At 40.3% G+C, this 14,129-nt stretch overlaps 1 protein-coding gene across 33 annotated transcripts in view; it reads left to right on the top strand.

Annotated features, from left to right (window-relative positions):
- The window catches only part of NRCAM (neuronal cell adhesion molecule), a 218,278-nt gene that overhangs the window by 71,407 nt on the left and 132,742 nt on the right, over positions 1 to 14,129 (top strand). For 25 of the 33 annotated variants that reach the window (XM_084810717.1, XM_084810713.1, XM_084810723.1 and 22 more), the window contains one exon: positions 8,870 to 8,951. The gene's annotated coding sequence lies outside the window, so the exon portion shown is untranslated. Of the gene's footprint in view, positions 1 to 3,808; positions 4,178 to 4,327; positions 4,469 to 7,074; positions 7,195 to 8,869; positions 8,952 to 14,129 lie in introns of those variants that run through there. The other 8 variants (XM_084810730.1, XM_084810742.1, XM_084810727.1 and 5 more) reach the window with 3 other exon arrangements.

Here is a 14,129-nt window from a genome sequence, read left to right as displayed (position 1 = left end):
ACCAATCGGTTGTTCCATGTCCGGTTCTTACTATTGCTTCTTGACCCTCGTACAGGTTTCTCAGGAGAAAGGTAAGGTGGTCTGGTACTTCCATCTCTTTAAGAATTTGCCAGAGTTTGTTGTGATCCACATAATCAAAGGCTTTAGCGTAGTCAATGAAGCAGAAATAGACGTTTTTCTGGAATTCTCTTGCTTTCTCCATGATGCAGCGAATGTTGGCAATTTGATCTCTAATTCCTCTGCCTCTTCGAAACCCCGCTTGTACTTCCGGTAGTTCTCGGTTCACATGCTGCTGAAGCCTAGCTTGTAGGATTTTGAGCATAACCTTCCTGGCATGTGAAATGAGAGCAATTGTGCGGTAGTTTGAACACTCTTTGGCGTTGCCCTTTTTTGGAATTGGAATGTAAACTGACCTTTTCCAGTCTTGTGGCTACTGTTGAGTGTTCCAAATTTGTTGGCATGTTGAGTGCAGCACTTTAACAGCATCATCTTTTAGGATTTTAAATAGCTCAGCTGGAATACTGTCATCTCCGCTAGCTTTGTTGTTAGTAATGCTTCCTAAGGCCTACTTGACTTCACTCTCGAGTATGTGCGGCTCAAGTTCAGTGACCGCACTATCATGGCTATCAGGGACAGTCAGATCTTTCCTGTATAGTTCTTCTGTGTATTCTTTCCACCTCTTCTTAATCTCATCTGCTTCTGTTAGGTCTCTGCCTTCTTTGTCCTTTATCATGCCCGCATAAAACATTCCCTTGATATCTCCAATTTTCTTGAAAAGATCTCTAGTCTTTCCCATTCTATTGTTTTCCTCGATTTCTTTGCATTGTTCATTTAAGAGGGCCTTCTTGTCTCTCCTTGCTATTCTCTGGAACTCTGCATTCACTTGGATATATCTTCCCCTTTCTCCCTTGCTTTTCGCTTCCCTTCTTTCCTCAGCTACTTGTAAAGCCTCATCAGACAGCCACTTTGCTTTCTTGCATTTCTTTTTCTTGGGGATGGATTTAGTTGCTGCCTCCTGAACAATGTGACGGACCTCCATCCATAGTTCCTCAGGCACTCTGTCTGTCCGGTCTAATCCCTGAAATCTATTCCTCACCTCCACTGTATATTCATAAGGGATATGATATAGGTCATACCTGAATGGTTTAGTGGTTTTCCCTACATTCTTCAATTTAATCCGAAATTTTGCAAGAAGCAGCTCATGATCTGAGCCACAGTCAGCTCCAGGTCTTGTTTTTACTGACTGTATTGAGCTTCTTCATCTTTGGCTGCAAAGGACATAATCAATCTGATTTCGATATTGACCATCTGGTGATGTCCATGTGTAGAGTCACCTCTTGTGCTGTCGGAAAAGAGTGTTTGCTATGATCAGCAAGTTCTCTTGGCAAAACTCTATTAGCCTTTGTCCTGCTTCATTTTGTACACCAAGGCCATGGTTGCCTGTTATCACAGTGATTTCTTGACTTCCTACTTTAGCATTCCAATTCCCTATGATGAAGAGGACATCTTTGTTTGGTGTTAGTTCTAGAAGGTGTTGTAGGTCTTCATAGAACTGATCAACCTCAGCTTCGTTGGCCTCAGTGGTTGAGGCATAGACTTGAATTACTGTGATGTTGAATGGTTTGCCTTGGATTCGTACTGAGATCATTCTATCATTTTTGAGATTGTACCCCAGTACTGCTTTTCCCACCCTTTTGTTAACTATGAGTGCTACTCCATTTCTTCTAAGGGATTCTTGCCCACAGTAGTAGATATAATAGTCACTTGAATTAAATTTGCCTATGCCTGTCCATTTTAGTTCGCTGATTCCCAAGATGTCGATGTCCAATCTGGCCATCTCATGTTTGACCACCTCCAGCTTACCTTGATTCATTGATCTTACATTCCAGGTTCCTAAACAATATTGTTCTTTACAGCATCGGATTTTCTTTTCACCACCAGACACATCCACAGCTGAGTGTCCTTTCGGCTTTGGCCCAGCCGCTTCACTCTTTCTGGCGCTACTTGGAAATTCCCTCTGCTCTTCCCCAGTAGTATATTGGACACCTTCCGACCTGAGGGGCTTATCTTCCGGCGTCATATCTTTTAGCTTTGTGATACGTTCCATGGGGTTTTCTTGGCAAGAATACTGGAGTGAGTTGCCATTTCCTTCTCCAGTGGACCACATTTTGTCAGAACTCTCCGCCATGACCTGTCTGTCTTGGGTGGCCCTGCACGGCATATCTTATGGCTTCACTGAGTTACACAAGCCCCTTCGCCACAACAAGGCAGTGATCCTTAGAAATAAATCTGATTTTAACTCGGTGGGACTTACTTTTGAATAAATATGGATGAAATCAAGCTGTTAATTAAATGAATTTATTTGAAATGTGCATGACAAATAGGCTTCAAATAAAAGAACATTTCCAATAATAGTTTCATCTAGTTTAAATCATCCAGAGTCTGAAAATAAATATAAAACACACCAGAAGTACTGATTAAAATGAAAAGGAATTCTCATTTTTCAAGGTAGAAAACTAAGATAAGGCTTAAACATGGTCACAAATTATTTGGTTATAGGTAGTTGCTACCCCAGAAATCGAATGACAGATTTTGGTATGGTTTCGAGATGACCATTACATATAGCACCTTCTTCCTTTGAATGATTTGACTAGCCCATTGAGTAGCTACTGTTTGGAAAGTAATGGGTCACAGTAGGAGGCTGAAAGGGGATGGGTTCCAGAAGCATTTAGTGTGTAATGGGGCTATTGCTGTAGTGAAGCAGTGTGCAGAAATAATTCTGATTAGACTTGGTCAATCAAGCTACAAAATCAGACCTGTCCTTTTCCCATTCATGTTTAAAGAATGGAAAACTTGTCGTTGTTCAAAATAAAAACCTAGAACTTCACTTCAAAATTCATTTTTTAATTATACAACTACTTTCATTTATATATTAAGTAGTTGAGATATCATATTCTGGTGAAAGAATAATTACAACAAGGCATGATAACATCAGATTTGAAAACTTATTTATCCAGCCAAAGCAACACTCTAAAGTCCCATAGATTTCAGTGGGAGAGTAAAGCATGTACTTAATTCCCTCCATTGAAACTAATGAAACTTAGAAGTGTTTATCTTTGGCTAGGTTCTCACTTTAGGGTTTCTTCAAGAGTTAAAATAGTACTAATATTAACTTCATGTCATGTTTAATTTTCAGTACATACGTTTTGTATCAGCAGGTGCTGTAAAAAGTTATTGCCACAGATGTGTCTACTTAAATAAGTAATTTTAGCAATAACAGAAAATTGAAAACATACATAGAATTATTAAATAAAGTAATTTTGCTTTCAAAGTAAGTATCATTATCTACTAATTAAATCCTAACTCTAAGGCTAGTGATAACACATGCCTAGAATTGCCATAGTTAACAAAGTAGAGTTGGAGTATGTCTTGTGTAAGAGGTCATGTGGCTGTGCTTATTGTTAGGCTTCCCTGACAATATGCTTTGAAGTAGATTATGTTACATGGTGATTGTGCTTTTGTGAAAATTCTGAACTGGCCTTCAAGGAGACTAAGTGGGCTTCAAAGGAACATTTTTTATTGTTTTGAGCATGCAAAATGACAATGGAAACAGTTTTGAGTTGACTTTTCTAGAAGTCACATTGTGTGCTCTGTCAGCAAAGAGATATATTGTATTTATAGATGTCATATTTTTCCACAGAGGGAGGTTTGAAAGGCATCATTGTTCTTGACTAATTGTGTCAAGGCAATTGCTTGAAAAGCAAAGTGGAGAAAGTGATAAATCTGGTGCATTAACCTTGTGTATAATGTGGTCATTTCTTCTAACCCACCCTGACTTTCTGAGCATTTTCCCTTCCCTATGTTGAAGGGCTCCTTTGTCACCATAAAGAGATTATTTTGTGGAGTTCCCATCCTTATCTGACCAGAAGAGTACTAATCTAATTAGCAAATATTCTAGCAAATAGCTAGGTCGAAATAAACCAGGTTTTTAAGATTAAAACAAGCAATTTGAGGGCAAATCCAGAACAGAGGAAGACCTCAAGGGAATATTGATACTTAACTCATTCCATAGTTATCCACTTTGTGAATCAGTAGCTATAGGAATGACACTTTTTCTAACTACTTGCTGCTACGTGAAATCTGATAGAACCATTTTTTGAATAAGAGTTTCAAGCAAGTAAGCAGATTTTCTTGCTTTTAAACACAGGGAAGTATTTAACCCCTATTGTATTGCTACAAAGCCTTTCCTGATCGCACAGTGAAGCTTGGGAGGTCCAAAGAGGATGTGATTGGCTATTTAAAAACAGCCTGTTTTGTACATCTTGCTGCACACAGTCCAGCAGCAACAGAGTTCAGCAGCACAGGGATTTATCAGCAGGATTACAAAGAGAGGAAGAGTTTTTAAACAACTTTTTATTATTTTTTTCCTTTCAAGAGATGAACAGCAGAGCAAAAGTACAATCATAAGGTAATATGCAAACTCATTTGGAAGATGCTACTGTTACATCTAGTTAATATTCAGTTTATTACCATAACTTTGTTTTGCACCAGTTACTCAATTTCGATAAAGTCTGTGACAAAACAGAAGTTTGAAAAAATGTGAAGGAACTAAGTTGAATTCTTTGAATTCTCTAGTTGCTTAGGGTTAAAATCAACAGGTGAGGTCTGTATATGGAAGTTCATATAAGGGTATGGACATGCTACCTTAACAATGCCCAAAGGCAAATTAAAAACAATGCTGGACCACTAAAGTCATTGGCAAAGTTCCTGTTGTCTTATACAGGAAGAAGTTTACTTTGTAGGCAGGGACATCTATCAACATAGTAATTTTGAGTGATGAGGGAAGGGATTGATGGGGGAATGTTGCTATTTGGAATTGTGCTCATATGTCATGTTTTCTAAGTATATTTCACACAGGTAATCATTTTTCTTTCAGTAAATTCGTTAACATTTAACTTATGTGGAATTTCATGCCATTTTATACATATTGCAAATCTTTTACATATTTTAACTAATGGAGTGTTTTTTTGCATTATAAAGCAAATAATTTATCTTTGCTGTTCCAACCTCAGTAAACAGATGCCAGTACATTTTCTGTTTACTGCTGTCCCACCATTGATTTGTAACAACTTTTTCAAATAATAAAGAAGAACATGTGTTTTTATTTTCACCATATATTTCTACAGCAACCACTTCAGAGATGTTTTTAGATATGGACAGCGGTATATAAACCTATTAAATAAAATATTAGATAACTTTTTTGGTATTATATATTCCTATTGATCAGTGCTAACATTTTAATCTCTAGCATTCTTTGAAAAACTATCAAAATTTGAATATGTATCATTATATTCAATTAATGACATACCTGCCCTAGATAGTAATGTTTGCCCATACATTCAAACAAAACAGTTTGGGTAGACCTCTGGATTCTGCTTTTGTGCAAGCTTCATTGCAATTGATAGGCTTAGTTCAGAAGCATTAGTTGGTGGATAATACCTGAAGGGTGAAAATCAAGCATTACTTGTTATCAAACAAAAGCAAACTGTATGAGAGATTTGCTTACAAATAAATGTACTTTAGGATTAATGTACAACAAAGCATAATATTCGAGAATGGCACATGTTTGTATTTGGCACAAAACCACTATGTAATACTGTGTTTGAGAATTTTATCTACTTCATAACAGTATATATTCTGTATTGGATGATATCATTGGTCACTTGGCTGGACTCAATCCAGCCAAAGTTAAGCACATTTAAGCCCCATTGATTTTCATGGGAGAGTTTTAAGTACAGCATATCCTTAACTCTCCCATTGACATCAATGGGACTTTAAGGTGTTGATTATGCTTTTTAGTTTTAATTTTAACAACATTATGAACTGCAGAGTCATTGCATTCCTCTAGGGATATTTATTACTATTGTTTTGAAACTATTTTCTTGCGTGCTATTGGCAGTAAAGGTAGACAATGCAGTTAAAAGAATTAAAAATTATTTCTATTGATTATTTTAGTAACTTTGGCTGGTGGGAGAGTACTAATCTATAATGATTGTCATCCTGCACACAGTTGACTTCAGCGCTAAACTCCGTAAGGTTAAAATACTGTGCTTTCTGTTTCTTCTTCAATATACTAAAATGAGTTGAGCATCTTCTATCATTTACACTTGATTTACAGTTCAGTCCTATACAGGTCTGTTCAGAAGTACCCTTACGCCCAAGTTATTGGATAGGGAATTGCAGCCTTAAGGATTAGTGTGATGATTGAATTGACTTTCAACTCTGACATCTGACACAGAGCGTTGAGTGTAAAGTGTATGCCCAACTTTAGAATGGCTTATCTTTAGGATTCCTAACTTTTTGTGTTTGCAGTCACATTATTTTGAACATTTAAACACAAATCAATATATCATAATTTGTTTTCATGTGTTACTGACTACACAGGAACTTTCTAAAGTTAAAAATATATTCAGCTGTTAAAGTAGAATCATAGAGTTGGAAGGGGCCATTTAGGCCATTGAGTCCAACCCCCTGCTCAGTGCAGGAATCCAGTTTAAAGCATCCCTGACAGATGGCTGCCCAGTCCTTGTCTGAATACCTCCAGTGACAGAGAGCACACCACCTCCCTAGGCAGTTGGTTCCATTGTCTGACTGCTCTGACCTTTAGGAAATTTTTCCTGACGTTCAATCAAAATCTTCCTTCCTGTAACTTAAGTCCATTATTTCATGTCCTACAGTCTTGGGTGATAAAGAACAGATTGCATCCCTCTTCTGTGTGACAATCCCTTAGGTTCTTGAAAAGTGCTATCACATCTCCCTTCAGTCTTCTCAAGGTTAAACATACCAAGTTCTTTCTATCTTTCCTTGTAGGACTAAGTTTCTAGTCCATTGATCATCTTTGTTGCCCTTCTCTGAACTTGTTCCAAAATATCAGAATCCTTATTAAAGTGTGGTGTACACAGTATTCGAGGTGAGGTCTGACCAGCACAGAGCAGAGTAGAACTATTACTTCTTGTGATTTAGAAACTGTACTTCTGTTGATGCAACCAAAAATCGCATTTGCTTTTTTTGTAGCCTCATCACACTGCTAACTCATATTCAGCAACATCACAAGAGAGGCTGTTTGTGTGAACTCATTTCCCACATTGTTGCAGGAGTTTCAGCAATGACACTGCAGTCTCTTTTTTGGCATAGGTAGGCATTTGGACTGCTATCGCTGAATTGACAAATGTGATGCTGAGCCCACATGGTTTCATTTTTTAAGAGATAACCACACCATCGCTGTAACTCCCATCAGCCCCAGCCTACATGGCTAATGGTCAGGGATGATGAGAGTTATAGTCCAGCAACATCTGAAGAGCCACAGGATCCCCACCCCTGCTTTAGAGTAACCAAAGTGGTTGAGGAATAGTTTAATACAGCCAACCAACCTTGAGGCAGCAGATATACAAGGCTAGCAAAGCCTCTATTGCCTCCTCAGATCACCTGATCTGTCTGGGCAGACAAGCAGTAGTACACCTTCCAGCCATTTTCAGGGTGGTGTTGTGAAGCAGTAAGAAGCAGGCCAGAAATTTACTCTGTCTATGAGCTACTCTAGTGTCACAGAGAGTGGGGCACTTTAGCCCTGCTGCTAGGTTCTCTGGTTTGAGCCTGCTGGCACCTTATGCATGAGGGGTATGCAACCTGGTACCCTCCACATGTTTTGGACTACAGACCTCATCAGCACCAGCCAGCATGGCCAATTATCAGGAATTATAAGAACTGTAGTCTAAAATACCTGGAGAGTACCAAGTTTCTGTCTTTGCTATACACACTCTGAAAATCTCAAGCATCCTTTTTCATGCAAGGCCTAAATCTACCAATGCTTTTCTTGTTTTTATTTGAACTGTATGATTATGGTAAGTAAGGTTTTCTCGGGGCTCGATAGAGATACCCGTCCTTTCACTTTTCAAATGAGATATGTAACATTCTGAAAAATGGTGTCTGAAATTATTTGTCATGGAACCATCTTTGAGAGTATCACTTCTGGCTGTTGATTTCAAGTTCAAGCATAAAGATATTTGACATCATATTCTCCACTCCTAGGATATTTGCTGTAGTTTCAAGCTCCGTAGCAGCCAAAGATACTGTTCTCTTGGACATAAATAACTTGCACTCAGTTTTGATCTTTAGCACAAGGCTTGGTTGAGTGATTTTACAGTGCAATCCCAATTGTATTTACTTAGACTTTAGCCTTGTCTTTTTTTAAGCCTGAAAATTCAGAATTTTGTGGGAGATAAACTTGTAGTTTGACAATGTAGTTATGAACCATACTTGTAGTATGGTTCATACATTAGCAGTAAAAATGCTATTCAGAAAGAACTAAATGTTTGTCCTTTTGCACTGGATTTGATTATAGAAATAAATCCCTTTATTTCTCCAGTAAAGGGTGTAGAAAGTAATATCTTCAGGAACATCTCTCAACTCCAGAGCGTTGCATTAGGCGATGCACGGGACAGCTGTTACTGCTTGAAGACCAAGGAAGGTACAACAAGCACCAAAAGCAGCATAAGATAAAGCCCCAGTGGTACCACAAGGGGAGAAGACATCCAGCATTAGGCCCTTCATACCAGATCTTAGGAGAGGGTTGGCAATTTGTGGCCCTCTAGATGTTTTGGCCTACAACTCCCATCATCAATCACCTTTGGCTGGGAGTTGTAGGTCAAAACAAGGCCACAAGTTGCCCACCCATGTCCTAGGAGCTGTTGTTTCAGCACAGTGATTCTAGAACAAATAATACAGTTTAAAATGTTTAATTAACAATATAAAAATTAAGCCTGCAGTAAAATAAAATTTTGAATATATTTTCAATAAGTATCCTTTTTTCCAGATCCAATAGCTTCTTGAAGACCAGAGGATAAAAAAGAGGTGAGACTCAGGCTGGCCTCGACAGAACAGAACAGTAAACAAAGGTATGCAAAACCATTTTTATTTTGTCAAATCCTGCATAGTAAGCTATTGAGAAATACGATTTCATGGATATATTGTATTAGAATATAAATGGCCATTTTCATTTGGCCATATTTTCTAGATATGGTGGCATAAGGCATTATGGAACATATAGCATCTTCTTCTCCCCTCTAGTGTGGCATCCAGCGCACCTCTGTTGAATAAGAGCTGTGGAAGCTGGTTCTCCTGCCTAGAAATGGAGAGATAGGGAGAATATGGATGTTGCCTGGCAAAGGGGACTGAAATAGCTTATTATTGTGATCAGTCTTGTAGACATTATAGTGCAGCTTCAGGAGTCAAGCCGTTGTATGTGCCACTGCGGATTCAGCTGATCTCCGGTATCTGGCAGTCAGATACTTTGCTCAAGATTAGTAAAGAAAGAAATGCAGGCTTTACATGGAATTAGCCTCCAAACACTTAAGAAAGCCACAGTATTTATTGGTGGGTGGAAAGTAGTACAGAAACATTGGAATCAGAAACATAAAACATATTCCAAAGAAATGGACATCTGAAAATGTGTGATATGAGTTTATTATAATAATAATAATAATAATAATAATAATAATAATAATAATAATAATAATAAATCTTAATTCTCCATACAATTTCATCAGTGGGATTATCTGCTCATGGATTCTTTACAGCAGGGGTCAGCAACCCTGCACCTATGGGTGCTATGACATGCATCAGAACCCCTGGGTGTTCCCACCAGGACTCTAGCTCCCCATTCCCAGGCATGCCCACTCACCCCCTTCTTCCTACCATGTGCTTAGGTCAGCAGCAAGGAAACATGAAGTTGGCAGACTTCCTCCTTCCTTGCTCCTGAGGTGAGCATGGCAACAGAAAGAAATGGTGGAGGAAGGGAGAAGCAGCAGCTGTGGTGCTGGTGAGTAGGTAGGTTGGGGGTGGCAGAAGTAGTGGGCAGGGGGGAAGACGCAGTTGTGGTAGCAGGCAGACAGGTTTGGGGAGGCAGAACTGGCAGGTGAGTAGGGAAGAATTGGAAGAGGTGGTGGCAGGGGCGGGCGGGTCGGTAGATTGGGAGCAGCAGAATTGGTGGGCAGGGGTGGGAAGATCAAAAGTGACTGCAGGGGTGGGTGGGTGGGTGGCAGAACTGGCAGGTGTGGGGAGAAAGAAGCAGCAAAGGAAATCTTGAGCAGGGGAGGAGGAGCAGCATGACAGTAGGGGGCAGCGGGAGCGGGGGGGAGCCGGAAGAGAAGAGAAAGGAAATCCCGAGGAGGGAATTCAGGTAAAGAGATGGTCAATAAAAGAGGGTATCCATGTAAAGGGGGGGGGGAAGAAAAGGGGGAATCCGGATAAGAGGGCAAGAAAAGAGAAAATCTAGCTAAGGGGGCAAGAATACAGAGAATCGGGAAAAAAATGGCAAATGTGCCTGTGGGCCCGAAAAGGTTGCTTACTCCTGCTCTAGAGTTAATAGCCAGTTGGAGAACAAGCTTTGATGTTCCTTTCTTTTTGTATTTGCATTGTTTAGACCCTTATAAGCAAGGGTCTAAACTTTAGATCCTTGATTATAAGAACATAAGGAACAGAGATAAGTTTAGTTGATGAACAGCTATATTGAGGGGGGAGGGTTCTTTCGTATGTGACTTGTGAAAATTAAAATCTTATTTTGAGATCTTGAATGCAATGTATTGTACTACTTTTGCATGCTTCTTCTGGTATTAAATTCACAACCCTTAATAAGGGTGGGTGGCTATGTAGACTTCAATGCCTTACTATATGTGCTTTCAGGCTTTTCCCTGAAATTAGAGACCAGCCTTCCCAAGATGTATTGGACTACAGCTTCCATCAGCCCCAGCCAGTATGGACAATAGTGAGGGATGGTGGGAGTTATAGTCAATTTGGAGAGGACCATCTGGAGGGTACTAGGTTGGGGAAGGCTGGAGAATAGTTTCAAAAGACATGTGATCAAAATGTGCCAATGCTGGGGAATTATCGTGTTTTACTATTAAAAAGTTATTAACAGTTATACACTTTTGAAAAGTTATACAGTAAGTCAGTATCCAAGCACAGTAAGTCATGAGTTAATGTTGTATGTTAATACAACATAATAAAAGAAGCTATTAAAAATATTGGTCACAATCTAGGCATGGTTAAATGCATTCTGGATTGCATCCCTTATCTGTTATTAAGAAAGACTGCAATCCATAAAGTACAATATCCAAATTACTTGAGAATAATCGAAGTCAGTGAGATTGAAACAATTTTAGTCCAAGCATTCCAATCCAGAAATACTGGGCAAATGCAGGTGTTCCTGTGCACACGTGAAACTTCCTCCATTTATTTATTATTTATTATATTTGTTTTTATGCTGCCCTTAGCTTCCCAGGGCAATTTACACAAAGAATAAAACAACCACCAGAGTTTTTTCATAGAACTCTAAGCAGGAACGTGCTATGCAAAAACAGTTTTCCTGGTTTGATGAGAGCCTCCAAAATCTATTTGTATAAGAACATTGCCTTTTACATTTATGTTCCTGTATACAATGTTATATCCAAACTACACCATTTGTGTTTTCTTCTACCCAGGACATGCACAAGCTGTTTCTGCATTGGGAAGTTGTGTTACTGTTGGGGGAAAGAGATGACATTTGTTGCCCAGAAACAGAAAGTACAGGAAATTTGTGATCCAGTTCTTGCACAATATAACAGAAACTGCTCTCAGTTTTCAGTTCTTTGGATATATAAAATAAAATGGTCATCTTATTCTCCATGCTGATAAACATGCTGATTTAATGCAAAGCCCTTGTTTTCTGTCCATTGACATTTTGTAATTAAGGGCAACACTGCTAGGCATATCTTACGAGTTACTGAGACCCCATAGCAACTTGCAGGATTAGCCAAGAATTCAACTTCATGTGTTCTTTGCTTCCCCCCCACCCCTTTCCTATGTCTTTTATATGTCCACTTTCTACTAGTCTCGTTGGGAATCTTCTCTGTCGTTCTTTGTCTTTTTGAGGGAAAAGGAACAAATAGGTTTTGTTCTTTTTTTGTTTCTGGGGTAAAGTGCACATTGCAGTACCCTCTAGGTACAGGGAGGATGGTCCAGGGACAAATTTCAGCACCATATCAACCTGCTGGAGCTTCTTGCCATCCTGAAGGCACTGAGGGCCTTTGACTCGAAGCTGCAGGGCTGTACTGTGCAGATTGTACTGGACAACACCACTACCGTTTATTACCTGAACCAGCAAGGGGGTACTCTATCCAGAGCCATGTTGGCCTTTACTCTGGAAATCTACGAATAGTGTGTTCCTCGAAACATTGGACTCATGGCAGTTCATGTTGCCGAGGAGGACAGCGTTCACGGACATCCTGAGTCAAGCCCTCTCCTTATCGCACAAGTGGATAGGTTGGTAATCCGCAGTCTGTTCCAGAGGTGGGACACTGTCATGCCCCCACTGGAAGAATCTTCCTCAGAGCAGGAGCTCCAGAGATGAAGAGCACCCGAGAACAGCCCATGTCAGAAGACCAGGAGGAGCCTGGGCTCTCGGGGGAGATTGCTGCAAGTGGTGGAGGACTCCGCCTCTGAAGTGGAGGACTTTGCAAATTGCAAATCGCAAAGCAGAACAGTAAAATGGACGGGAAAATTGTGCAGATCTCCTAGCTGCAGTCATTTGCTCCTGTGCACTTGTGCAAGACTGGGGGGGGGGGGAAGTTGCCAACATACTTGGGACACTCCGGTGTCCTTTCTTCTCTATTTTAAGAAGCACGGGGTAGAGGGCACCGAGAAGGGATGAGGGAGGATAGCAGCGACACTAGTGAGATTCCAAGAAGCAGCAGAGGTTTTCACTGCTCTTGCTGGGCATCTCTCTAGCTGTTCCCAACAACCCACGATGAAGTCATCCTGATGGGTTCGAATGAGACAAAAAGCCACCATGGGTGGCTCATGATGGCTTGTTTGTGAAAAATAAGAAACCACTCTGGGTTTGCATAACACGACAACCCACCTTGGTTGATCAGCCATGGTGGGTTGTCATGTCGTGCAAATCAGGTCACTGTGTTGCTGTGTGGTTCTCCCCTTTTTCTGCTTTGCACTCATGATTTTGAACTTACTTGCCAGTTTGCTTTTTTATGTGTGCAGGGAGTTGTAGGTGGAGCAGACAAATGTGGACTCAAAGGAGTATTTCTATTTTGCTGTAAGGATCATAGACATCCCGCAACCTTTTGCTTTGAACGTATGATATTGAAGTTAATTTGCATGCATCAGTTTGCCCTGTCTCTCTAATGGGCTCTTGTTGTAGAGCAGACCCTTTGGTTCCATCTATGGTTTGCTTCCCTGCCCGCTCTCCCAAGAGCTGCTACTGATCCACTCTCTGTGTTTTTCCTTCTACATTAATTGGAGGTTGTGTTTTCCTGATCTCTAGTGCTGGAGTTTATGTCTACTCCAATCTATTAAGATAGGAGTGGACAACCTCGGGGTCCAGAAGTCAGTTTTCACACACACACACACCAAACTCACACACTGACCTCCCATACTCTTACCACCACCAGTGAGCCATACTCTTACCACCATCATGCCACTGTGAAAAAATCTGCTAAATGTTACTTTTTACCGCTTAATAGCAGTTTGCTGCCAAAATTGAGTGGCAAACCACTGATTTGATTTGTGGGCTGCAGGGGCCATATCACAGATGGCAGGGGCCACATGTGGCCTGCAGGCTGCATGTTGCACACCCCCTTTATTAAGAAATAAGCAGGGTATTCCTCTGTAGTAGGGCTACCTCATCCTTCTCTGTTATATGGGGAAGGACTTGATTTTTGTTGCAGTTTTGAGTCAATCTGCATAGGGCATCTACATCCTAATGTAATCACGTTAGATAAATAGCATTTCAAAGTGGCATTTTGGCACAAGCTCAGATCTCCAAGTGCTCTCCTCTTTACAAGCTTTGTTGAAGTTATTTTGTAGAACTGAAAGGTAAGAATCCACTTGCAATCTTATTCTGCAGTGGTGATGGCGGCAAAGAAATCCTACTTCTCAGCCACCATTGCATCTGCTCAGTGTCATCCAGCGGAGCTCTTTTGCGTGGTTACATGAAAGCCTCTTGGGTATAGGCCTTGGAACACAAGAACTTGAACCCTCAAAGGCCTGCTGTGAACAACTTGCCAGACACTTTGCAGATAAAA

Source organism: Heloderma suspectum, chromosome 7 (assembly GCF_057233095.1).
Source record: "Heloderma suspectum isolate Gila_16-S chromosome 7, 16-S_ref, whole genome shotgun sequence".
Taxonomy (NCBI): domain Eukaryota; kingdom Metazoa; phylum Chordata; class Lepidosauria; order Squamata; family Helodermatidae; genus Heloderma; species Heloderma suspectum.
The sequence above is the reverse complement of the archived record's forward strand: the minus strand, read 5'-3'. Positions and strand labels throughout refer to the sequence as shown.